Here is a 27,667-nt window from a genome sequence, read left to right as displayed (position 1 = left end):
AATAAAGCTCTGAGGCAAAACCAAAATCATATGTGAACTCAGAAGTAAGTGGCTGCAGGGAAATAAAATGGTGATATGAGGAATGAGTGAGCTGTGGACACTGAGGGCAAGCAATGGACTGGGAGGTCTGCCACCACGGCACTGAGGAGCAAGGACAGAGAACAGAGCTGGCAAAGAGAGAGTTAAGGGGAGACTGGGGCTAGACGGGAAACTCTGAGGAGGAGAAAGGCCTCCACCTGGAATGCTACTGCACACCCCTCTCTCTGCGTGAATGACTGGATGCTACCCCCAAATGCAACTCTTATTTTCTTGATGAGGCTGGATATTTTGTCTCCATGCTCATAAAAACATTCACTGTAACCTTCTGCTTTGTACAATGCTGCACCTTAAGTTCATGGGACTGTGCTAAGTGTACTCCTTGGCTCATGACATGTAATCACCCTTGGTCCTTACTTAGTCCTTCCTACTTGTGTTCCTTAGTTACATTACATAACAAACACTGCTAAGCCAATCTCACCCAAGAGTTAAAAAATCAAAAAAAAAAGTACCGGCGATACACACCTATCTGTGTGCTTACCTGTTATCATCTCACTTTGTGGCTTGCTAGGAGGCAGTTAATACCTTGAATTTGTATTTATCATTCCTACCCTTCATACTTCTCTTTTGCTTTATCCTATATATGTGTATATATAAATATATAATCAATATGTTTTTTAATTTTCCTGGTTATTTAACATCACATAGCTAAGAGTCACCCAAGTTGTGGCATGTGGCTGGAGTTCAGCTATTTCTCTGTGGTATGACATTCCATTGTGTGGATAGCCACAATTAATCTATTTTCTTGTCAAAAGTCATTGGTGTTCTTTTTTTTAATATCTAGAACAGAAATTCTATGAACAAACTCAATCTTTACAAACACAATTGAGAAAAATACCCTCAAAATACAGAAGAGGCAGATCTCAGTCACATATACAATGGATAAACAAATAACTAGGAGCTCTTTGGATAGTTAGACAAAGAATTTAACACATGAATAGGATTACTGAAGACTTAAAAAACTCTCTGTTTAAATAATTTGGGGTATATACAGTCAATTGAAGTATATGAACAGCTATGAGAATAAATCTAAGGCTTCATTTTAAAAAGAGATAAAATGGAAACATCGTTTATTTATCATTAGTTAGGCCAGTGATCCATGACTGCATTTTGCTGAAAACTAATTTATCTTGGAAAAGTAGGGCGTGGCTGTCACAGACGAAACGAGGAAGAAAATTGAAGCAGTTCTTGTTATATTTGGGTCAAAATATAGTTTGATCTCAATTTTCTAGGTCATCTAGGTAAAACTTGTCCCTGGGATGGAAAGGCTCAGTAATTACTTTATTTCACACTGCTTTTTATGATGGAAAATAAGTACATATTGGTTTTCCTCTGAAGGAAACATAAAGTCCAACTTTGATCCATTTGAGCATTAATAGTGCATATATTATACATTAATTATTCATTCATTTTTTTAATCAACAAGATGTATTGAGCACTGTTTTACATGCAGAAGAAAGATATGTTCTGAAAAGAAATAGAACAAAGAAGGGAGAGAGGGTGGAAGGTCTGGGATAGCCTCTCTTAGAAGTGACATTGGAGGACATATAAAAAGGATAAAAGAGGTGGGTATTTTTTTTTTACATTTAAATTTATTAGCTTTTTTATAGGGGCTTTCCTGGTGGCTCAGTGGTAAAGAAACCGCCTGCCAATGCAGGAGATGCAGGTTCAATGATCCTTGGATTGGGAAGATCCCCTGGAGAAAGAAATGGCAACACACTCCAGTATTTTTGCCTGGAAAATCCCATGGACAGAGAAGCCTGTCAGGCTACATATAGTCCATGGGGTCACAAAAAAGTTTGACATGACTCAGCAACTAAACAACAACAAATAGTTGCTTTACAATGTTGTACAACAAAGTGGCTTAGCTACAAGTATACATATATCCAATCCCTCTTGTCCCTCCCTCCCACCTACCCCTATCCCACCTTTCTAGGTCATCACACAGCACCGAGTGATGTGCTAGACAGCGGCTTCCCACTAACTATCTGTTTTACACATGGCAGTGCACATATTTCAATCCCAATTTCCCAATTTATACCCCTGTGCCCACACATCCATTCTCTACATCTGCATCTCTATTCCTTCCCTACAAATAGGTTTCAGTTCAGTTCAGTTCAATCGCTCAGTCATGTCTGACTCTTTGCCACCCCATGAATCACAGCAGGCCAGGCCTCCCTGTCCATCACCAACTCCCGGAGTTCACTCAAACTCATGTCCATTGAGTCAGTGATGCCATCCAGCCATCTCATCCTCTATTGTCCCCTTCTCCTCCTGCCCCCAATCCCTTCCAGCATCAGGGTCTTTTCCAATGAGTCAACTCTTCGCATCGGGTGGTCAAAGTATTGGAGTTTCAGCTTCAGCATCAGTCCTTCCAATGAACACCCAGGACTGATCTCCTTTAGGATGGACTGGTTGGATATCCTTGCAGTCCAAGGGACTCTCAAGAGTCTTCCCCAACACCACAGTTCAAAAGCATCAATTCTTCAGTGCTCAGCTTTCTTCACAGTCCAACTCTCACATCCATACATGACCACTGGAAAAACCATAGCCTTGACTAGACGGACCTTTGTTGGCAAAGTTAATGTCTCTGCTTTTGAATATGCTATCTAGGTTGGTCATAACTTTCCTTCCAAGGAGTAAGTGTCTTTTAATTTCATGGCTGCAGTCACCATCTGCAGTGATTTTGGAGCCCCCAAAAAAATAAAGTCTGACACTGTTTCCACTCTTTTCCCATCTATTTTCCATGAACTGATGGGACCGGATGTCATGATCTTCATTTTCTGAATGTTGAGCTTTAAGCCAACTTTTTCACTCTCCTCTTTCACTTTCATCAAGAGGCTTTTGAGTTCCTCTTCACTTTCTGCCATAAGGGTGGTGTCATCTGCATATCTGAGGTGATTGATATTTCTCCCGGCAATCTTGATTCCAGCTTGTGCTTCTTCCAGCCCAGTGTTTCTCATGGTGTACTCTGCATATAAGTTAAATAAGCAGGGTGACAATATACAGCCTTGACATACTCCTTTTCCTATTTGGAAAACAAATAGGTTTACTGTTCCTTTTTTCTAGATTCCACATATATGCCTTAATATGAGATATTTATTTTTCTCTTTCTGAGAGGTGGTTATTTAGAGGAAAATATTTTGAGGTAGAAAAAGACAAGCACAAAGATAGGAGCATCCCAGGGGCTCTGAAGAAAACAAGGGGTGTAGGAGGTAATGAGGAGGAGATGGTGTCAGAATGAACACTAGGTTCTTGCAGGACTTGGTGAGGACCCCAGGAGGTTTCTGAGCAGGAGAAAGAAGTGATCTAATTTCCATCTTCAGAGGCTCCCTTGGCCTGCCTTTACACCTGCGGTCAATGAAATGAAGGGGTGAAAGCAGAAGCAGGCAGACCAAGTAGGAGACTGCTGTATAGTCCAGAGAAGTGATGCCTACATTACTCTAGGTGATAAGAGATGCGACTGGGGATATTTTTTCAATGTAGAGACCACAGGGCTTGCAGATGGCTTAGTGAGGCATGGGAGATGGAGATTCACTTACAACCAACAGAGTCACCCATGAGGTCTCAGCAACTTTAACAGTCAACACCTAATCCCAAGAAGTGGGTTTTCTCAAAAAACCTCCACCTTTATAGGTTCCTGAGTGAGGTCAGAGCATCTGAGTGGGAACAGGAAGCACCCCAGAGGAGACAGCCACTTACTTATTTTCTGTGTTTCTTACTGCCCCTGCCCATGTTAGAAGCACTTAGAAGTGTACCTGTTTATTTAAGAATATTTGGAAAACAGAGAAAGAAGAAGAATAAAAACAACCATCCTTCCACCACTGAGCAATTGTAAAGCCGTGTTGACATTCAATGTAGGTTCCTCCAGGCTTTGCAAATAGGCACTCACACTTACAATGATTCTCACATTAAAAAAATGAGAGCAGGATCACACTCCTTTGCAATTTTTTTCTTTTTAGCAATCTGACATCATCTCTATTTTGTCACTGATCCATTGCAGTTTTGCTTAAACTTGTCTCCTACCCAAAATTATCCTTATAATTTTTGAAACAAATATGAACTGGGAGATGATTTCACTCTCATTGATCTCTTAAAAATATGAAACTGATCTAACAGATTGACATTATTCTCCACTTTAGTCTTAAAAGGGAGGGCATTCAATCATCAGATGAGAGAATGGGGCCAGGGCTCTCTAAAGGGCCTTAAACTCTTCCACTGTATGACTTTCAGACTCAAGAATCTTGCTTTATATACATAGCGGGGCGGGGGGGGGGGGGGTGGGCGGGCGCGGTGGGGGCACTTCCCTGCTGGCTCTCAGTGGATAAGAATCCACCCGCCAATGCAGGAGACACAGGTTTGATCCCTGGTCCAGGATGATTCCACGTGCTGTGGAGCAACTAACCTTGTGCACCCCAACCACTGAGTCTGTGAGCCGCACCTACTGAAGCCCGCTCACCCTAGAGCCCACATGCCTCGGCTACTGAGCCCACGTGCTGCAACTACCGAAGCCTGCGTGCCTACGGCCTGTGCTCTGCAACAAGAGAAGCTGCCACAACGAGAAGGCCACGCACCACAACTAGAGAAAGCCTTGCACAGCGACGCAGCCAAAAACTAAAATAAAATAAATAAAAAAACAACCACAATGAAATTGTGGCATTTGCAGAGATGTGGATGGACTGTCATACAGAGTGAAGTAAATCAGAAAGAGAAAAAACAAGTATCGCATATTAATGCATATACTAATACATGGAATCTAGAAAAATGGTATAGATGAACTTATCCACAAAGCACAAATAGAGACAGACGTTGAGAACAAATGTATGGATACCAAGGGGGTAAGAGGTGGTGATGGGAGGAAATGGAAGATTAGGATTGACATATATACACTATTGATACTGTGTATAAAATAGATAAGTAATGAGAACTTACTATATAGCACAGGGGACTCTACTCCATGCTCTCTGGTGACCTAAATGGGAAGGAAATCTGAAAAAGAGGGAATATATGTGTGCTTATAGCTGATTCACTTGGCTGTACAGTGGAAACTAACACAACATTGTAAAGCAACTTTATTTCAATTTATAAAAACGAAAACACCCAAATTTGGTCTCTCCCATTTCTGTCTAAATCATAAACCCACATAAAAAGCATTTATTTTTAAAATGAGAAATTAAGAATGGATTTAGAAAAAAAAAACCAACACCATATTCTGAGATGCTTTTAAGTCTAACAGTGTAAAACTTCCAGGCTCACAGCAGTTAGGCCTAAGGCCTCTTGGGTTCCTCATTTCCTCCCTTTACTCTAATAGAAGCCTTTTCTCCCACCCGAGTACTAAGTACTAACCTGCACCAACTGTGCTAAGCTTCTGAGATCAGATGAGATTGGGCACGTTCAGGGTAGTATGTCCATAGACTAGAAGGCTTTTCTAACAACCAAAGCTGGTAAGAGCCCAGGGCTCAGCTCTGTCATATGACCTTCCTGGTGGCTCAGATGGTAAAGAATCCACCTGCAATGCTAGAGACCTGGGTTCAATCCCTAGGTTGGAAAGATCCCCTTGAGGAGGGTATGGCAACCCCTTCCAGCATTCTTGCCTGGAGAATCCCCAGGGACAGAGGAGCCTGGCAGGCTACAGTCCATGGGGTCACAAAGAGTCAGACATGACTGAGAGACTAAGCACTTGAGTCGATCAGAGGCAGAGCTGGAAACAAGACAAAGTTACATTCCAGGACCTCAACCATAGGATGCCAGTAAGTCATTTCCCAATAAATGTTATTTCTTTATTAGTATTAGTATTAGTCTTAGCAGCATTATTTTATTCTTATATATGAAGACTTTTATACTCCCTTGTGCGTGCATGCATGCTAAGTCACTTCAGTCATGTCCAAAGCTTTGTGATCCTATGAACAGCCAGGCTCCTCTGTCCATGGGATTCTCCAGGCAAGAATACTGGACTGGGCTGCCATAACCTCCTCCAGAGGATCTTCCCGACCCAGGGATCAAACCCATGTTTCCTGTGTCTCCTGCATTGGCAGTCAGGTTCTTTACCATTAGTGCCACTTGGGAAGCCCTTTATACTCCCTTACTGATAAGAAAAAGTGATGCTGGCAGAGCCAATAGTGTTCTATAGCTCTGAAGATGTGGGCTTCTACTTTCCTTAATGATTTGTGGAATTTCACTCTTTGCCTTCAGTTCAGTTCAGTTGCTCAGTCGTGTCCGACTCTTTGCGACCCCATGAATCGCAGCACGCCAGGCCTCCCTGTGTATCACCAACTCCTGGAGTTCACTGAGACTCACGTCCATCGAGTCAGTGATGCCATCCAGCCATCTCATCCTCTGTCGTCCCCTTCTCCTCCTGCCCCCAATCCCTCCCAGCATCAGAGTCTTTTCCAATGAGTCAACTCTTCACATGAGGTGGCCAAAGTACTGGAGTTTCAGCTTTAGCATTATTCCTTCCAAAGAAATCCCAGGGCTGATCTCCCTTAGGATGGACTGGTTGGATCTCCTCGCAGTCCAAGGGACTCTCAAGAGTCTTCTCCAACACCACAGTTTAAAAGCATCAATTCTTTGGTGCTCAGCCTTCTTCACAGTCCAACTCTCACATCCATACATGACCACTGGAAAAACCATAGCCTTGACTAGACAGACCTTTGTTGGCAAAGTACTGTCTCTGCTTTTCAACACGCTATCTAGGTTGGTCATAACTTTTCTTCCAAGGAGTAAGCGTCTTTTAATTTCATGGCTGCAATCACCATCCGCAGTGATTTTGGAGCCCAGAAAAATAAAGTCAGCCACTGTTTCCACTGTTTCCCCATCTATTTGCCATGAAGTGATGAGACCGGATGCCATGATCTTAGTTTTCTGAATGTTGAGCTTTAAGCCAACTTTTTCACTCTCCTCTTTCACTTTCCTCAAGAGGCTCTTTAGTTCTTCTTCACTTTCTGTCATAAGGGTGGTGTCATCTGCATATCTGAAGTTATTGACATTTCTCCCAGCAATCTTGATTCCAGCTTGTGCTTCTTCCAGCCCAGCGTTTCTCATGATGTACTCTGCATATAAGCAGGGTGACAGTATACAGCCTTGACGTACAGTCTGTTGTTCCATGTCCAGTTCTAACTGTTGCTTCCTGACCTGCATACAGGTTTCTCAAGAGGCAGGTCAGGTGGTCTGGTATTCCCATCTCTTTCAGAATTTCCCACAGTTTATTGTGATCCATGCAGTCAAAGGCTTTGGCATAGTCAATAAAGCAGAAATAGACGTTTTTCTGGAACTCTCTTGCTTTTTCAATGATCCAGCAGATGCTGGCAATTTGATCTCTGGTTCCTCTGCCCGATTAGCAGATGCCAACAGCCATCAGAAGCTGGTAGAGGCAAGAAAGGACTCTCCCTTAGAGCCTTCAGAGGAAACACAGTCCTGCCGACAGCTTTGTTTTAGGACTTTCAGTTACAAGAACTGTGAAGAAAACTGCTTTTTTTCTTAAGCCATCAAGTTTGTGTTAATTTGTAACAGCAGCTACAGGCAACTTATACAATCTTCCTTTTAATGTCCTGGGAAGCATATGTCTTAACCCTCAAGAACTCCTGAATGATCTTAGAAAGTGGTAGCCTCCCCCACAAGCTTTCTTGCCCTCAAAACACACAATTGAGATTGAATTATTCACAAGCCTGATAAATAGGACTTGGAGCTAAACCTAAAAGTAATTTAAAAAAATAAACCTAGGTGCCTTTTCTTGGACCTAATTATTGTGGAGTAAACCCTTTCCTGCTGCATCCAGGGATGCTTACAGACAGGCTGCTGTCATTAGGTTTCTCCTCCCCTCCTGTCATTGTCCCTACCTCCACGGCTGCAGGAAATTCCAGGGAAATGGGAAGAAAAGCAACAGTCTCTTCCCAGGGATCTTAAGGTAGCATACCTCATTCCCAGAGGACCCCATGTATCAGGAAGTCAGGAATAGCTCCTCCTCCCTGCAAAGGGTAAGGCTTTTCTATGGAGTCAGCAGAGACATACATGTTAGGAAGGTAACTCCATCTCACCTTGGTTCCAAATTCTCCAAGAAATTAATCCCACCAGCTCTTCCCTCTCCAACCCAGCATGGTCAAGGAAGAGCTCTAGGAGTTTAGGTTCTTGTGCTATGATGCAAAGTCTGTGCAAAACCTTCCTTATTTATTAATTTATCAACATCCTGCCCACATCTCTACCCAGTGATCTTTGAAGCACTAATGCATTCTGTACAAAATTTACAATTAAATTAGTTTTCCTGGTTTCATCCTTTCTTGTTATTTCCTGCCCAGTGATCACCAAACATCCTAACCTTTTGGAGTCTGTCTTTGATCTCTCCAGTGATGGGAGCTCCTCTGCCGGTACCACCTACATCTACTCTGCCACTGATTCTCTTCTCAGGTATTTTTTTCTAAAAATGCCAAGTTATCCTAGACCTAAGCTCAAAATCCATTTCTCATTTTTATTTCCTGGAACCCAGTGGCTGTTCCCTCACTTCTCATATCTAACTGGCTTTTTTCCCTGATGGGAATATCTTTACTAAAGTCTAAGCCCTTCTTCCTCACTGGAGCTTTTTGGCAGATCCTACTAGGAGATCAGAAAGCTAATTTTATACTCATTGATAGACCTTTCATTCTTTCCCTACCTAATGATATAAAGAGTAATGGCAACTTGAGCTGGTATGTCTTTCCTTCCTATAAATACAAAGCTCTTGAAATGAATATGGGAAAAATAATATGGAGGTGAGAGGATGGGGCTTGATACAAACCAGTGTGCCCTTACCCTTTCCCTTTCTTCCTCACAACCAGGAAGGTTGCATGAGGAGAGCTTCGCAAAGGAAGCAGACAGCAAAAGCAGTTCCTTTTCTTGATTTGCAACAGATACCATTTGCACAGGATAACCATGCACAGTAGATTTTGTTGAGATATGGGGGGCTAGGACCTGCTCTGCATTGTAATCCAGTGCACCAGATAATTGAGAGTAGACTTTTAGACCCCTTTCTTCAGAGCTCCTCAGCTCTTCCCACCATCTGTGGCCTTTTCTACCTAGGGTCCAGCATTCTGCCATATTTCTGGGCCCCGTCTTCTCTTCAGACCTTCTATATCCCTTCTTAAACACCTCCCACTAGCACTCTGAAAAAAAAAGTTTTAATTGGAGTCTAGGTTACTTTACAATGTTGTGCTAGTTTCTGCTGTATAGCAAAGTGATTCAGCTACACCTACACATATATGGCACCCCACTCTGGTACTCCTGCCTGGAGAATCGCGTGGACGGAGGAGCCTGGAAGGCTGTGGTCCATGGGGGTGCTAAGAGTTGGACACGACTGAGTGACTTCACTTTCACTTTTCACTTTCATGCATTGGAGAAGGAAATGGCAACCCACTCCAGTGTTCTTGCCTGGAGAATCCCAGGGACGGGGGAGCCTGGTGGGCTGCCGTCTATGGGGTCGCACAGAGTCGGACACGACTGAAGTGACTTAGCAGCAGCAGCAGCATACATATATCCGCTCTTTGTCACCACAGAGCACTGAGTAGAGCTCCCTGTGCTATCCAGAATATTCTCATTTGTTACCTATTTTATACATAGTATCAATAGTGTACATATGTCAATCTCAATCTCCCAGTTCATCCCGCCACCTCCTTTCTCCCCTTGGTGTCCATATATGTGTTCTCTACATCTGTGTCTCTATTTCCTCTTTGCAAAGAGGTTCACCAGTACCATTTTTCTAGATTCCACCTATATGCGTTAATATACAATATTTGTTTTTTCTTTCTGACTTATTCTGTATGACAGACAGTCTCTAGGTTCATCCACATCTCTGCAAATGACACAATTTCATTCCTGAAATTATATTTTTTCCTATTGAAATACAGTTAATTTTATAATGCTGTGTTAGTTTCAGGTGTACAGCAAAGTGATTCAGTTCTATACACACACACACACACACACATATATTCTTTTCCTATATAGGTCATTACAAAATATTGAGTAAAGTTCCTTGTGCTGTATAGTAGATCCTTCTTGTTTATCTATTTTCTGAATAGTAATGTGTACCTTCTATTCAGAGACTATCAAAGTGTCTTTATCTCTTTCTCATTCTATTCAAGTCATGCTCTGAGAGCTGTCATTTCACAGGCCAAATGGTTTATCAGGCAGTTTTGCTAAACAATGTTTCCTCCCCTACAAGGAATTCTGCCCCCAGGGTGTGCCTATTTCTCATCACTTCATCTTCATGTTTCTATGTTTGTGGAATATACAGTTCCTTTCTCCCAACTTTTGTTGCTTCCCCCTCTTATGGCAGAATGAAGAAAAGGGAACCCTCAAAGTTTGGGACTGACTGACAGAAGCCAAGAAAGCAAAGAACTCAGTAGATGTGAGCTGTGAGATGTGGAGTGGTACTAAACAATGAAATTTCTCTTATCATCACCGTGAACACTCCGCACCAGGGGCCATAGATGGGCCTGGCTTACCATCCAGGTGGGCCAGGTGGTCTAGCAATTAACTCGCTGAGTCCTCCTACCTTCTCACTGAGCATGTGAATCCCAGGTAGGGAGGGAGGGAAGCTGGGAGGGAAAGAGGGAAGGAAGGAAAAATGGGAGAGAGGAGGATAGGAGGGGAGGAGAGAGGAGAAGGAAGGGAGGAAAGAAGGATGAAAGAGTGTCCAGAATTCTAGGGAGGCACTGAGCCCAGAAGAGAAAAACTGCACAGTAGAATAACATAGCTTTACTACTATGAAAATCCTGATGGGTTGTGAGAAGGAACTTTCCCTTTTCTGACATCTTGACATCCTGGGTCAGCAGGAAGAGAGTTCTGACAACAAATTCCCTGAGCAAAGCAGACAGGAGAGGACGCTGCCCCTTCCTGTTGCGAATTTGTACAAACTAAAAATCAGCAGGAGGCAGGGTGAGCTTTGAGATCTACCTGCAGATCCCGACCTATGTTTAGCAGAGGTTCTTACATGGAACTCTCCCTTGGGTCACTGTGCCCTAATCCCACAGTGGCTCCTGCATGCCTCTTAAATTACCCAAATGTGAGAGGAAAGCTGGGCTGGAGAGTGGGGCCAAGAGTAGACAGGAATTGTCTCTACTCTATACAACTCTTCTGTAAATCTAAAGTTATTTCAAAATAAAAAATTAAATTAAAAATCAAAAGTGTCCTTCCAGGGCTAAAACATTGGATGCACACTGCACCCCAGATACCCGACCTGGTCCTCTATGACCTAACCAGCTTCTCTTTTTGATCTCATCTCCTAATTCTTTCCATCTTAGTAACTCTCTTCGCTGTCTTCCTGTTCCTTGAATCTCAGAGTCCTTGGTATGTAGGTTCTTTCCCCCTGGCATTCTCACATCTTCACAAGGCTGGTCCCACTGCTTCATCTGGGTTTCTGCTCTAGCACTGCCCCCCAGAGAAGCTTTCCTATGCAAAATAACACTCCATCTAATCCCTGTCACTCTGAATCCCTCAATTCTGCTTCATTTTTAAAATGACATCATCTTATAATTTTATATATTATTGTTTGTTCATTGTCTGTCTTCTCCATTTGACTTAAGCTCCATTAAAGCAGGAAATGTGTCTGTCTTCTTTGCTGCATCCAGAGCCTAGAAAAGTCCCTGCAGAACAGCTGTTTCATAAATATTTATTGACTAATAAATGAAAGAATGGAGACTTATGGGAAAATGAAGTGCCAGGAATGACCATGATATCTGTGAAGAAGAGGAAGTTTGGGCTGGGGTGGTAGGCTTGCCCTGTAATATCCACTATAGTAATTTATAATGTCATAGGAACGTCTCTGGTGGTCCAGTGGCTAAGACGCCAAGCTCCCAATGCAGGGGGTCCAGGTTTGAACCCTGGTCAGGGAACTCGATCCTGCATGATACAACTAAGAGTCTGCATGCCACCATTAAAGACCCCACATGCATCACTGAAGACTGAAGGTCCTTTGTGCTGCAACTAAGGCCCAGTGAGGCCAAGTACATAAATAAATAAATATCTTCAAAATGTAATATATAATGTCATAAACCCCCATTCATCTTTTCTCAGGCAGATCCTCTTGGAGGATAGGTTCCATCAAAGCAAGGCAATAGGGATTCCCCTGGTGGTCCAGTGATTAAGAATCTGCCTTCCAATGCAGGGGACTCAGGTTCAATCCTTGGTCGGGGAACTAAGATTCCACATGCCTCAGAGCAACGAAGCCCACGTGCCTCAACTACTGAGCCCCAGGCCACAACTGGAGTGCATGCACCACAGCAAAAGACCTGCACGCCACAAGGAAGATGCAATAAACCAACCAAAAGAAATACAATGGAAAACAAGGGCATGGCTCAAGAAAGAGGATGGAGAAAACCAAACATGGGATACTAGGAGCCCCAGGGGAGGAAGGTCAATAGGACCCTCAGAATGATGGGTTCATGGAGCTGATCAGCCTACCCAAACTGAAAGATGCCTACAGCAGGGATTCATTCAAGGAGAACACATTGACAGACTATCTGATGCGGGTAAATGTTTTTAAGAGGAGATTTAGATAATTCCCATGGACTACGAGATTGGATTACTAAAAGTACTTAGAAAAATAAGGAAATGAATAAAAGTACTCAAAACAATGAATTAGTTGCATATATATATATGTGTATATCTATATGAAAGTGACAATGTCAGTCACTCAGTCGTGTCTGACTCCTTGCGATCCCATGAACTATAGCCCAACAGGCTCCTCTGTCCATGGAATTCTCCAGGCAAGAATACTGGAGTGGTTAGCTATTCCCTTCTCCAGGGGATCTTCCTGACCCAGGAATCAAACCCAGGTCTCCTGCATTGCAGGAAGATTCTTTACTGTCTGAGCCACCAGGGAAGCCCCTTCATACATATACATATCATGTTTTCTTTATCCATTCATCCCCTGATAAATACTTAGGTTATTTGTGTATTTTGGCTCTTGTGGGTACTGCTGGAATAAACATGAGAGTGAAGATATCTCTTCAATATTCTATTTTCAGTTCTTTTGGATATATACCAGAATTGGGATTGCTGGATCGTATAGTAGTTCTATGTTTAATATTTTGAAAAATTAGTTTTATACTGCTTTCCACAGTGGATGCACTAATTCACAGTTGCATTAACGATGCGCAGGGTTCCCTTTTCTTCACATCCTCGTCAACACTCATCTCTTGTCTCCTTAATGACAGCCATTCTACTAGGTGAGAGATGACATCCCATTGTGGTTTTGATTTGCATTTCCCTGATGATTAGTGATGTTGAGCATCTTTTCATGTACCTCTTGGCCATGTGTTTGTCTTCTTTGGAAAAAATGTCTGCTCAGTTTCCCTACCCATTTTCAAATCTGATTTTTTTTCTTTCTATTGAGTTGTATGAGTCCTTGTATAGTTTGCATATTAACCCCTTAATGGATGTGTGGTTTGCAAGTATTCTCTCTCATTCATAGATCGCCATTCCGTTTTGTTGATGGTTTCCTCTGCTGTACAGAAGCTTTTTCATCGGATGTAGTCCCACTTGCTTATTTTTGTTTTCGTTGCCTTTGCTTTGGTGTCCCATACAAAAATATCATTGCCAAAAGCCAGGTCAAGGAGCCTACCAAAAATCACCAAGAGTCTCTTTCATGCTAGAGCAATGGAAAACTTTCCTACTCCCATCTTATTTTGTCTCACAGCAGCTCCACACTCAGAGGACCCCTTCTGGTTCTTGAAAAACTATTCTTTCAGTTTCTGTGATGTTCTCCTGGGATGTTACTTTGTTGGTGACAGTAAGTGATAGGCTGAAAATAGCCTCCCAAATATATCTGTGTCCTAATCCCCAGACTCTGAATATGTTACTTTATGTGGCAAAAGTGACTTCATGGGTGTGATTAAGTTAGGGATCTTGAGATAGAGGAGATTTTCCTGGATTAGCTAAGTGAGCCCTAAATGTAATCACAAGTGTCCTTATGGGAGGGAAGGAAAAGGGGATATGACTACTAAAGAATATGGTGAAGTCACAGCTCAGCAAGATGCTACACAGCTAACCTCAAAGATGGGAAAAAGGACCACGAGCCAAGGAGTGCAGCTCTAGGAGCTAGAAAAAACAAGGAAACAATTCTCCCCTAGAGCCTCTCCACCCAAGGAGTACGAGCCAGCAGACAGTATGGTTTAAGCCCAGTGACACTGATTTGAGACTTTCGACCTCCAGAACCAAAAGAGCCTAACTGTGTATTCTTGCCAACACCATGTCTGCAGTAATTTGTTAGAGTGCAATAGGAAACCAGTACTTGGAGTCACCCTGTGGCTTTCTCTTCCCCTGTAAGTCCTTTAAACTCTAAGTGCTACAGGGCTCAGCCCTGAGCTGACATAACCTTTCCCATTACACTTTCCTCCCTGATGCTCTAGTTGATTCCCTCCCCCAACACACAAACTGTTGAATGAATTGATGAATCAGCTCCCTTAAGTGCTAGCTGACAGCAGGCTTTCATATCTTGACCTTGGGGAATAGGAAGTCCGGTTTTTCCAGAAATATTTGGCACTAACTTGTAAAGGGATCTTGAGTAAGTCACTTTATCTCTCACTGTTCACTTGTTCCCCATGAGATATCGCTCACTTTCCCATCCTGAAATGGATGGACCACGTGCCTGTGAAGGAAGGCAGTCAGTCAAAAGAGCCTCAACCTCACAAATACAAGACGTCTGTCTGCAGGCGCTTCCTGTGCAACGACTGTATTTATTCTAGAACCTAGAATTAGATTTAAGAATGCTCCCAGGAGGGCCCCATGTTCTTCTGCCATCTGGGATCTTAACTGCCTGAGCTGGAGCCATGGGGATGAAAAACAGCACTGTTTCTGGAGTCCAGAGCTGCTTGTCCTTGAAAATTTCTGCCACCCAATTCCCTTGTCAAAGGGCTCAGTATTGAGACATTCCTGGTAAATCTTGAATGACATGGTCAGGATGCTGCCCAGCTCACCTAACACGCCACAGGAAAAAACAAAACAGGAGGAATGTCTTTGACAAAGGGCACTGGTGTGAGAATGAGTTAGTGCTTTGAGAGAACAGCGGGTTGCACACGTGGCCATGTTGAGGGCACGTCATCATGAAAAGGGGAGGTGAGAAACCCCCAGCTCAGCATGGCAAGGCACGCTGGAGGCCTTAGGTGGATGGGTTGCATTATCTGCCAAAGATGGATTTGCGAGCGCAGAAACTTTTCACTTTAGGTGGGATGTGCCTAAAGGATGCATTGCTAGAAAACTCCGTTTGAGAAAATGTTAATTAAAAAGGAGACACAGACATTTTGGACACAGTGGGGTAAGGAGAGGATGGGATGATATGAGAGAACAGCATTGAAACATATACACTACCATAAGTAAAACAGATAGCAAATGGGAGTTCGATGTATGATGCAGGGAACCCAGTCAGTACCCTGTAACAACCTAAAGCGGTGGGGTGGAGATGGAGGTGGGGGGGGGGGGCGTCAAGAGGGAGGGGACATATGTGGACCTAATGCCAATTCATGTTGACGTATGGCAAAAACCATCACAATATTGTAAAGTAATTATCTTCTAATAAAAAAAAAAGATACTTTCCTTTTTTTCTTCTTCTAATCCTGCAAATATCTGTTCCTGTATTTAGACCCATTGCTCTGACTGTATAAAAGGGAGACCTCAAGTATGTAAAAGATCAGCCCTGCTGAGCATCCCCTGATAAACATCAGCAGGATCTTAGGGATGCAAGCCAGGAAGCGGGTTCTTTGATGTCTGGCCTGCCAGGTGTGGCTTCTGCTGCTCTGTGTATCCGTATGTTTGGATGGAATTAAGCTGCTTGGTTTGTGGATAAGCCTAAAACTCAGGCTTGATAAGGTCTTCAGTCTAGAAGTAGGACTTTTGGATCATTGATTTCAAGTTCCTATGCCCTGAATGCAATATGTGAGCCCCTTGTGTTCATGGAGACCTGATTTCCAATTTTGAATGTTTCAGTTCCTACCTTCCCACACCAAAGCCTCTCCCCAGAAGTAATAACCTTTGTTTCCCGAGCTTTGGGAGGCATTGAGCCACTTCCAAATGGTGGTGGGGGTGGGGGGAGGGGGAGGCAGAGGAGTTAAAATAACTTAATGGTTTTGTGCTGAGAACAGGCCTTCTATTCCCTGAAAGATTCCTGGGAAAAAGACAAACAATTTGAAGTCCTGCTCAAAATTAGCTCCCATACATCATCTTGTGCTCGTGCTCAGTCACTCAGTTATGTCCAGTGACTGGACATAACTTTGTAACCCCATGGACTATAGCCCACCAGGCTCCTCTGTCCATGGGATTTCCCAGGCAAGAATACTAGAGTGGGTTGCCATTACCTTCTCTGGGGAATCTTCCCAACCCCAAGGATCGAACCTGAGTCTCCTGCATTGGCAGGTGGGTTCTTTACCACTGAGCCACCTAGGAATGATAAATTCATTAGGGTAAAGACATTCTCTCCAGAGCATACAGTCTAGTAGGTTTTTTGTGAATTACTTTGTACAGATATTCACTCATTCATTTATTCAGTGTGTATTTATTAGCTTTCAAGGCAGAGGTACATAAGTAAATGGGGGTCACAGTGCTCAGGGCAAGGGAGTCTTGGCTTGGGCTTCCTGGAAGGCCTGGACATGGTGGGGACTTTGAATGGCACACTCAATGACATGAAAGCAATAGGCGCTGGAGAGGAAGAAGGTGGAGAAGACAGGAGGAGAATAGATGCCAGTTGATGGCATCTTCCTAGAGCCATGGCATCTACTGTGTGCGGATGAACGACATTCTTAAGTTTGTTTCCATTTGCTGAAGCTGCTCTGTAATATCAATAGGCCCTGATGCAGGTAAGTTGCCTGGTTTATGGATACACCAAAAACTCTGGAATCTTGGTTAGTTTTCAGATCTACAAGCAGGGCCTCTGGATCATTTGTTTCAAGCTCGTGTGACCTAAACACAGTCCATGACCCTCTCTACAATGAGCGCTCCATGAAGGCAGGGACCAGCTCAACAAATGCAGATGGTACTCTGTGTCCACTTCCCTGTGACTCTTCTTTAAGGTAAGATCCATGTTCTTTTCCACACCTCCAGCAGCTCCGGCTCTGGCTCTGCATCCTTGCCACCCTCTGTCTCATCCTTGGCCACTCGTGGCCATCCGCCATGGCCTGGCTGCTCCTTATCACATGTTCACTCACCACAAGATTTTGTATTTCCCCTACCATGAAAATTCTTCCCTAAGACTCCAATAATTTTCCCACTCAGGTCTCAGTCCCAATGTCTCTTCCTGGATTCACACTTTTGGAAATGGCTCTTCCCCTGAGAGCAACTGGGAAGACTGGTAAAGATAGAACTGCATCTCTGTGGAAGCAGCAAAAAGCTACCAAGGCTTAGAACTGCAGGTCTAAGAGGGAAATGTGGCTATAGATGAGTCTGGCATCTGGGACCACTGTTTCTCAGAGGCATACAAGAATTTTGAACGTGGAAGTTGAGCGCCTGACAAGCTGAGCAGAGTTCACATACCGAGAAACTAAAGATCATTTAAGAGTATATTCTTTCAGATACACGCCGCTGTTCATTGCAACACTATTTGAGTAGCCAGGACATGGAAACAACCTAAATTTCCATCAACAGATGAATGGATAAAGAAGATGTGGTGCATATATATAAATGAAATATTACTAGACCATAAAAAGAATGAAATAACACCATTTGCAGCTACACATATAGGACCTAGAGTTTATCATACTAAGTGAAGTTAGAGAAAGACAAATATCAAATGATATCACTTTTGTGGAATCTTTAAAAAACAAGGATACAAAAGAACTTATTTACAAAACAGAAATAGACTCACAGACAGAAGACAAACCTATGGTTACCAAAGGGGAAAGGGAAGAGGGAAAAATTAGGAGTTTGGGCTCAGCATATACTGACTACTATATATAAAATAGATAAACAACAAGGACCTACTCTATAGCCCAAGGAACTATACTCAATGTTTTGCAATAATCTACAAGGAAAAAGAATCTGAAAAAGGATAGATATAGATACAGATACGGAAAATTGAATCACTTTGCTGTACACCTGAAATTAACATGACATTGTAAATCAATGATACTTCAATTAAAAAATAAAATTAAAAGAGACAAATTATAGGCTTCCTTCATTCAATTAAAAATAATTAATAAAAAAATTAATAAAAGATAATAATTTCTACTAACCCACAGTGATGAGCAGGACGTATCAACAAATCAGTCTTTTTATGTTTCTTCCTTAAAACATACACTGCTACTTTATGAATAGTTTTTAAGAAAGAAAGAGAGGGGAAAACACTATGGGCTTCAGAGGCTGCTGAGGAGGAGGGGTCTAGGAAATATCCTGAGCTATTAGTTACTTTGGGAATAAGTGTGAACCAAGAGACCAGGCTTCACAAGATCTGAAGGTCAGCTTCAAATAATTTAAATCCGTGATTCAATTAAGGCAATCTGGAATTATGAGTATTTGTAATTTAGATGCCTGCCAGAAGCAGTACATCCTCTCTGGAAGACTATAACAGCATTAAAAGTCCCAAATTAGCTCTCTATATTTTCATGTATAATATCTGGCACTTATTAAAACATAATTAGATGGTATGGTGATGGATGGAAACTAAATTTTTGGTGGTATGTACACTGTAGTATAGAAGCAGAAATATAATGTGCATGTGAAACATGTAATTTAATAAATCAAAGCTACCTTATATATATATATATATATATATATATATATATACACATATAAATATAATTAGCCATGTAGGAAGATAAAGCATGACGAAAAATAAAGGGAAAAATAGAAACAGACTTACAACAGGTCCATTTAATAAAGCAGATATAAATGTTAAAGTAACCATGATAAAAATATTTAAGAATGTAAAAGGATTAAGAATTTTGATGAATAAGTGGAAATCATGATTCAAAACTATAAGAGATGAACCAAATATAAATTCTAATATGGAAAACTACTATGACTGAGATTAACACCATATTGGATGGGTTTAACATTGGATTCAACATTTAAAAAAGAAGAGAATTTATAAAGTAAAAGCCAGGCCAAAAAATGTATACTTAGAATGAAAAACAGACAAAAAGAGAATACAAAAAATAAAAAACAAAAAGGACATGGTGAAAAGTTCTAACACAGTCAAACTTTTGTCCCAGATAGGAAAGACAGAAGGAATGGGGCAAAAGTAATGCTTGAAGAGATATTACTTAGCTGATGAGAACCCATGGCTGTGTTTATGTGTGTGTGTGTGTGTGAGAGAGAGAGAGAGAGAGAGAGAATTTCCATGGCCGTGGGGCTTCCCTGATGGTCCAGTAGTTAAGAATTCACCTTCCAATGCAGGGGACATGGATTTGATTCCTGGTAAGCAAATTAAGATCCCACATGACTTGGGGCAATTAAGCCCATGCTCCTTGGAAGAAAAGTTATCACCACTCTAGACAGCATATTAAAAAGCAGAGACATTTCTTTGCCAACAAAGGTCCATCTAGTCAAAGCTATGGTTTTTCCAGCAGCATGAATGGATGTGAGAGTTGGACTATAACGAAAGCTGAGTGCTGAAGAACTGATGCTTTTGAACTGTGTGGTGTTGGAGAAGACTCTTGAGAGTCCCTTGGACTGCGAGGAGATCCAACCAGTCCACCCTAGAGGAGATCAGTCCTGAATATTCATTGGAAGCACTGATGCTGAAGCTGAAACTCCAATACTTTGGCCACCTGATGCGAAGAACTGACTCATTTGAAAAGACCCTGATTCTGGGAAAGATTGAAGGAGGGAGGAGAAGGGGATGACAGAGGATGAGATGGCTGGATGGCATCACCAACTGAATGGACATGAGTTTGAGTAAACTCCGGGAGCTGGTGATGGACAAGGAGGCCTGGCATGCTGCAGTCCATGGGGTCGCAAAGAGTTGGACTCGACTGAGCGACTGAACTGAACTGCAATTACTAAGCCCATGCTCCACAAGAGAAGCCCCCATATGCCGCAACTAGAGAAAGCCAGCACAGTCAAAAAAAAAAAAAAAAAAAATTCTATGGCTGTGCAATAACATACAGGAGAAAGGCTATATTGATCTCAGGATTTTAGCCCCCATCCAAAGTCCACCCCCACCCCCCAGTCATCAGAGTCACCCACGTCTCCCTCCTATCCTTCTCTCAGTCTGGGATGTTTGCTGTGGGAGTCAATAGTGCTCTCCACCAGAATTTCTGGTTCTCCTTCTAAGCACGATAGGATTGAACTTCCCTGTCCCCTGGAAGTCAGATGTGAGCAGGTGCCTTGCCTTGGAAATGACATGTGACCATCGCTTGTCTTAAGGATAAATTCAACATATGTTCTTGTCTCCTTTTCTCAGTGTCAATATAGAGCCTCCATTAGCCCTGTTTCCAGGTGATCACAGAGGCAGAGCTTGCTGCTGATCTGCGAGGAACACTTTACACACATGAGAAACCTGTACTGTTTGAAGCCACTGAAACACTGGGGTTGTTGCCACCATATAACACAGCCTACCCAGGCACGGTATAACACTGCCTTTTCCATCTCAACCTCACCATTTCCTTCCTCTTTCAACCCAAGCCATCAGGAGATCTTTTCCTTCTTTAATTTAGGCAATAGAATCTTTCTTTCCCTTTAGGACCTTTTCTATATATATATTCCTTTAAAAAAATTATAGATTTGGCTGCATTGGGTCTTAGTTGAGGCATGCAAGCTGAGTCACCCTGTGGTATATGGGATCTTAGTTCCCTGACCAGGAATTGAACCTGCATCCCCTGCACTGAAAGGTGAATTCTTAACCACTGGACAAACTAGTGAAGTCCCTCTATTCTTATTTCCTATTCCTTTTTACTGAAGGTGGACATCTCTTTAATTTCTAAGAATGCACCTTTTATCTACTTCCTTTGTTACAGATAGCTGTAGCTTGACACAGCCATGGAAATGTCTCAGGGAAATGACTAAAAATCTTAACCTTAGGGAAAAATCTAACTTCCTCATCTCTCTGGCTGTCTGAAGCCCAGCCTTCTCTGAACTTCAACCATTCTGCAGCAGTTCTGGTTGCCACTGCTGGCAGATGGAGAGGAGCTGCTCCAGGTTTTGCGTGCGTGGGGAATTCAGCCGGAGGATCCTACTGGCAGATGCCTCAGTCAGTTAAGGATTCTGGGCCATCACCTAGCAGGGTGCTGGCATGTGATAAATGTAAACAAACAAACCACAGGCTTTGGACAATAGCTTGAGAACTGTATGAAAACAAAGAAGAAATCTAAAAAAGAGGGGACAGATGTATACATATAGCTGATCCCCTTTTCTGTACAGCACAAACTAGCACAGCATTACAAAGCAACTATCGTTCAGTTCAGTCGCTCAGTCACGTCCAGCTCTTTGTGACCCCATGGACAGCAGCACGCCAGGCTTCCCTGTCCATCACCAATTCCCGGAGCTTACTAAAACTCATGTCCATCCAGTCAGTGATGCCATCTAACCATCTCATCCTCTGCCAGCCCCTTCTCCTCCTGCCTTCAATCTTTCCCAGCATCAGGGTCTTTTCCAATGAGTCAGTTCTTTGCAACTATACTTCAATGAAAATTTTATTAATGTAAAAAAAAAAAAAGGTGATTTTTTTTCAAAAAGGATTATACTATAAGCACCGTTTTATAATCTAATATTTTAAATGTGAAAATATACTATGGCCACTTCAATGTGATTAAATATTCTTCTACTGTAAAAAAAAAAAAAAAAAGAAAACTGAGAAGAAAGAATCCTTCTTATGATGGCCTGGTTGTGTGGTGAGCATCCTGTTCTGTGAACAAGGACAGAGGCTGAAGCAAAAGGCTTCATCTGTTTTTTTTTTTTTAATGCCTGAAATTAGCAGCCTGGATGTGTATCTAGATATGAAAGGGCATTCCTCTTGGATCAGCAAGGGTGAAGGAAATCCTCTCTGATTTGCCAGAGAAGATGATTTTGTGTTTGTCAAGTATTGTGTTTTTAAAAGCTCCAGTGGGTCTCTGAATTCTAGTGCTTACAGTTGCTAAACACACAGACCCATTTTCTACAAACAAGAGGATAATGAAAGGCTTCTGTCCTTTCCAGGCACGAGGATGAGTCACTGAGGGCGTCTGAGGAAGTCCACTCTCCTCGGGGGACAGGTGGAGTTCCTCCCCCGAAGGGAACTGGTCCCTGCTGGGCTCAGGTGGCTGTTTTCTGCCTACAGTTCTATATCCCATCTCCCAGCACTCAGTCTCTGAATGCCCCACAGCAGGAACCCTGCTCTTTCCACACAAAAGTTCAAAATCCCCTTTCTTTCTCTCTTCCCCACACGGACCTAGCAGCAATTTATCTCCACAGCATGCCACAGCTGGAGTGCAGGAGGGGTTCTGACTCTGAGGAGGGGCAGCTGTTTTAGTCCCCTGCCCTGGAGAACACTCTGGCATCCTTACCTCCATGGGGCCACATCATGCCTCTTCCTGTAACACTCAACAGTTGGTGAGGATGGTGGCTCAGTTCTCCAGGCAGAACTGCAACAGCTGCCATTCGATGAACTATTTTAAAACATACTGGTGTTTCTTAGAGGCAGGGAGGTGAGACTGGTAGATTTCTTTGGAATCCGGGAAGAAAATGAAATGTGGTCTGTCTGCCCAGCACCAGCCGTGTTCGTGGGCAGAGCAGGTGGCTGCCTATATGTTGGTCTGTGAAGGGTGCCAGGAAGATTCCCAGCCAATAACCCAACCCTCCCCCCAAGCACCCAACTGGTCCTGAGATGCTAAAATCTACCATCCTTCATTCCATCATCCTTTCCTTTACAGGGTTCCCTCCTTCTGCGTCCTCTTTACAAATGCAAGGAATTTTAGGAAGCGAAGATCCTTTCTCCTTAACTCTGTTCTGGACTGAATTGTGTCCCTCCAAATTCATATGCTGAAGCTCTAACTCCCAGAACCTCAGGATGTGATGGTGTTTCAAGAATGGGCTTTCAGGGAGGTAATGAACGTTAAATGAGGCCATGTGGGCGGGCGCTATCCAGTCTGACTGGTGTCCCTGTAAGAAGAGGACATTTGGAGATACAGAAAGATGCCAGGGATGTGCATGAACAAGGACAACATGAAAAGGCTGCCAGAGGGTGGCCATCCCCAAGCCTAGGAGAGAGGCCTCAGGAGCCTACCCTATCTGCACCTTGATCTTGGACTTCCCGCCCCCAGAGCTATGCAAAAATAAATCTCTGCTGTTTAAGTCGCTCCATCTGTGGTATTTTATTACGGCAGCCCTAGCAAATGAATACAGTCCTTAATGTAAATTAGTTTATCCACAGAAACAGATTCACAGACATAGAGAATAGACTTCTGGTTGCCAAGGGGGAGAGGTGGTGGGGGAGGGGGATGGATTGAGAGTTTGGGATTAGCAGATGCAAACTATTACATGTAGGATGGATAAACAGCATGATTCGACTGTACAGCACATGGAACTACATTAAATATCCTTTTCCATAGTGGAAAAGAATATGAAAAAGAATATATATATATATAACTGAGTTACTTTGCTGTACAGCAGAAATTAATACAATATTGTCAATCAACTATACTTCAGTAAAATACATTTTTAAAAAATCCCTAAATTAGTTTATCCAACTCTCTTCTCTTTGCCAACTCATCGAGGTTTGGAGTGGAAAAGGGAAATAGGATCTTCCCCAGAAGAGAAGGTCTGGAGAAGATTCCCAAAGGATTATAAGGGAGTTGAGCAGGTGGGAGGCTGATGTCTTGGACTGGACGGAGGGAAAGATAAAGTGTCACCCCAGAGCTTAGACGCAAACGTAATACCATTGAGTCCCACTGAAGACAAACACCTTTGTCTTCCCAAGTTTGCTGCATCTGACCGTGTACATCTCACTGGCTCCCCCACAGTGTACGGCTCACCCTCCTTCTCCACCCAGCCCCCACCCCAGTCTGGGTGATCTGCACTTCCCCAGGAACAAAGAGACAAACCACCCTCCAACCCATCAGGTTTGCATTGCAGCCTGCTGAAGTGCAGCTGGGCCACCCTGAGAGCCAAGGCTATGTCTTAGTCCTTCTGTAACCAAGCAGCACCCTATAGGTCCTTCTAAGGGCAGACCCCTTCTCCTGCCTCTTATTTGTAGAAAAGCTTTTGTGTCCTGGACCTACCCTTAGCCACAAAAAGCTGGCTCAGGATTTGAGGACTGGAAGAATATGAGCATGTAGTAATAGTATCAAAAGGTGGCACTGGGCCAGGAGAACTGGTAACAATTTAAGTAATCGATCACCCATATAGCAGAATCACAGAATCTTGAGTTCTTCCCTGAAGGACATAGATAACAATGTCTGATACACATTCCTAATTGGAGGGAAGAAATTAACTACATGATGACCATGAGCACATAGCCTCCAGGCTCCTGGAGCCTGGGGATTGATGATGTTACCTCTGTGACACCACCCTGTGACCTCGCCAACCAATCAGAGAACTCTGCACTAGTGCTCCCTGTGCAGTCTCCCTCATCTTACCTTTAAAAACTCTTCCCTGAAATCCATCAGGGAGTCCGAGCCTTTTGAGCACTAGCTGCTCTGTACTCCTCGCTTGGCGCCCTGCAGTAAATGCCGCACTTTCCTACACTACAACCAGGTGTCAGTAAGTTGGCTTTACTGCACAGGTGAGAAGGCTTCCCGGGTAGTGCTAGGGTAAAGGGTCCGCCTTCCAATGCAGGCAGACGCAAGAGATGCGGATTTGATTCCTGGGTTGGGAAGATCTCCTGGAGAAGGGAATGGCAACCCACTCCAGTATTCTTGCCTGGGAAATATTCCCTGGATGAGTGGAATATCTGCTGATTGAGTCAATATGACCTGCTTTATTTCTTGCCAAAGTGAGGTCTGGATTAATTCAAAGCACATTCAAGGACTTAACTCCAAATATCCTTTAAATTACAGCCTGAAGATCATCAGTGACCTGGCCACCCATCTGGCCAGTTTCCTCCTGTATTGATCAAGAGTTAGGATGGCTGCTCAGCCGGCCCGCCTGCAACAGAAATTTGGTCACAACTGTGTTCGGAGCCACCCAATGTAGGCCCTTCACTGTAACAATAATCTGAAGGGGTTCTTCAACACGGGGCTTCCAGTCACAGCAACAAAGCTAATTACTAAAGGCAGGGTATACCTTTTAATAAAGGTATCATAAGAGTACAGTCACACACACACACAACACTTCAATGCTAAAGAACAGGCGATCGCGAAGTGGTGTGGTTTTGGATACAGTTCTGATTCAGCCCCTGGATGAGGCTTTGTCCTCCTCCTTCAGTGAGGCCAGGGCTGGCTCAGAAGGTCCCAGCGCTTGGTTTCCTACTCTATTCTATCTTGAAATTTTTTATAATTTTTGAACAAGGAACCCCACCCTTTCACCTTGCACTGGGCCTCACAAATCACATCCCTGGTCCTGAGAGAGGCCTCAATGTTTTTCTGTGTATGCGTGTTCAGTTGTGTCTGACTCTATGCGACCCCATGGACTGTGGTCTGTCAGGCTCCTCCGTCCATGGGATTCTCCAGGCAAGAATACTGGGGTGGGTTGCCATTTCCTCCTCCAGGGGATCATCCTGATTCAGGGGTAGCACACGACTCTTCTGTGTCTCCTGCATTGGTAGGCGGATTCTTTACCACTGAACCACCTGGGAAGCCCTATCTGTGTATGAGCTGATATATAAATTAAATTGTAGAGAATTCTCAGACTTGGGGTCTGTAACTCGGAAGCGCACCCGGGGGTTTCCTCGGTGAGGAAGGAGCACTGACCTGAACGCGGGCGCCTCCTGCTCTAGGAGGGCCCGAAGCTGCAGTGACTGCGTCCAGTGGGGTAGCTAACCAGGAATCATGCTCAAGGCCACAGTCAACAGAGAGGGTCTGGCAAGAGGCCTGCCCAGCAGCCGCAGAGAGTCTCGCTGTCACTGGAGGGCCAGGGTGAGAAGCCAGGAAGTTTGGTGCAAAACTGCTGCAGGACTCCTGGGAGCAGTGCGCAGACCCCATGGAGCAGGAGCTGCCCGAACCTGGTGGAAGGGTTCAGGGACCCGATCAACGGGGCTGGGCTTAGGAGCCGACTCCCTTTCCCGCTGAGAAACCGGAAGAAAACTGATAGCAGGCAACTCAGGAAGGGAGAGGACGGGATCTCTGTAGAGCCCCTTAGGGCCTGCCGGAAAAGGATCTAACCTCCTGGGTTAACTAGCGCCCTCTGGCGACCGGTGCGGAAGAACCCAAACTTGTTACGGTGGAGCTGGTGGCCAGGAAGAGCCCAGTGACAGAGCCAACAGGTACATGTCTTTATGCGAAATCTCGAATTTCTATCAACAGCATCTCCGTTGCTCTAGCTGTATCTGCTCTTATTTGCTGCAAATTTTGGCCAAATGGTCATCTTCAGTGTTTGTACTGCAAACTTCTCTCCCCAGCGGGGTAAAATCAATCTTTGTCCTCCTTTCCCTTCCCCTCTTTTTCTCTGTCTCCCTTTCCCTCCCTGCCCCAGATCTTGTTGGCAATGAATTGTAGCCTGATGGCTACCGGGAAAATCTCTTGACTCACAAGACCTGTGTCCACCCACGGAGTGTCCCGTGCTCGTCACAACCACCCGCTTGGCTGGAGCAGCTGGCTTGAAAACTGCCCACCTTCTCCTCGTTGGGGCTTGCTGTTCAACCATTTCATGTCCATGTGTGTTATATATTCACTCCCAATGCAAAGACTTGCTTTGTATAAGAAATACAAATAGAGACACATGCATTATATTCTGAATTTATTCTCTAAGATTCCTGCCAGAATCTATTATAAATAAACCAAAATCTGATGGATAAAAATCTCCCTGAAAATTGTCTGAGATCTAAAGCATGTAGTCAACATATCCACACATGAACTGTGAATCAGTTTGGTAATTTGACCACAGCTCATGGGGTTTTTGTCCTAACTGGGTGCCAGGCACTGTGCCAACCGTACAATCACATCATCCTCACAACCACCTAGGAGGAATGTTCCTTAACATCTCTGTGTTATAAAAGAAGCAGCTGAAGCTCTGAGCTTGAAGGACTTGCCAAACTCTCATGGCTAGTAAGTGGGGGGAGCCAGGACTTGATGCCCGAATCATACCTATCTGAACATCTCGACAGAGATGGAGGCAATCTCTGATTCAGAGGGAATCAGTCCCAGGGAGGCTAACCCTATTGCCACCCTCCCAGGACAAGTGCTTAGACCCAGCCATGGTAACTGGACCCAGGGCTGCTTAGCTCATAGGTTTTCTCTGCTGCCGAGGTGGATTCTGGCAGCTTATTACATTACCTTTATCTCTGTACTGTTTCACTGCTTCCTGGCATTGGCTGTGTGTTCAGGCAGATTTCCCTGACTGCTTTGGAAATGTGCTGCTTGAGATCATTGAATCAAAGGCAATGGTCCACAGCTTCTAGAAGGGAATGCCCAGTTGTCGTAAACCCCTGGTTCTGTCTCCGTATGGGCCTACCCACCGTTACATGGTATCTGCTTCAATGACTCAAACTCTGGGGGTTGTATTTGGCTTGATTCACTTTCCAGTTTGTAAATCTGATGAGCCAGGCTAT

The 27,667-nt window shown here is 43.7% G+C and overlaps 1 long non-coding RNA gene across 2 annotated transcripts in view; it reads right to left on the bottom strand.

Annotated features, from left to right (window-relative positions):
- Positions 1–26,256, bottom strand: part of LOC129658098 (uncharacterized) — a 79,574-nt gene extending 53,318 nt beyond the window's left edge. For both annotated transcript variants that reach the window (XR_008717268.1, XR_008717267.1), the window contains exon 1: positions 25,872–26,256. This is a non-coding gene — a long non-coding RNA (uncharacterized LOC129658098). The remainder of the gene's footprint in view (positions 1–25,871) is intronic.
- Positions 26,257–27,667: the final 1,411 nt, after the last annotated feature.

This window comes from Bubalus kerabau, chromosome 1 (assembly GCF_029407905.1).
Source record: "Bubalus kerabau isolate K-KA32 ecotype Philippines breed swamp buffalo chromosome 1, PCC_UOA_SB_1v2, whole genome shotgun sequence".
In the NCBI taxonomy this organism is placed as follows: Eukaryota; Metazoa; Chordata; class Mammalia; order Artiodactyla; family Bovidae; genus Bubalus; species Bubalus kerabau.
Note: the sequence above shows the minus strand (reverse complement) of the source record. Positions and strands in the feature narration are given on the sequence as shown.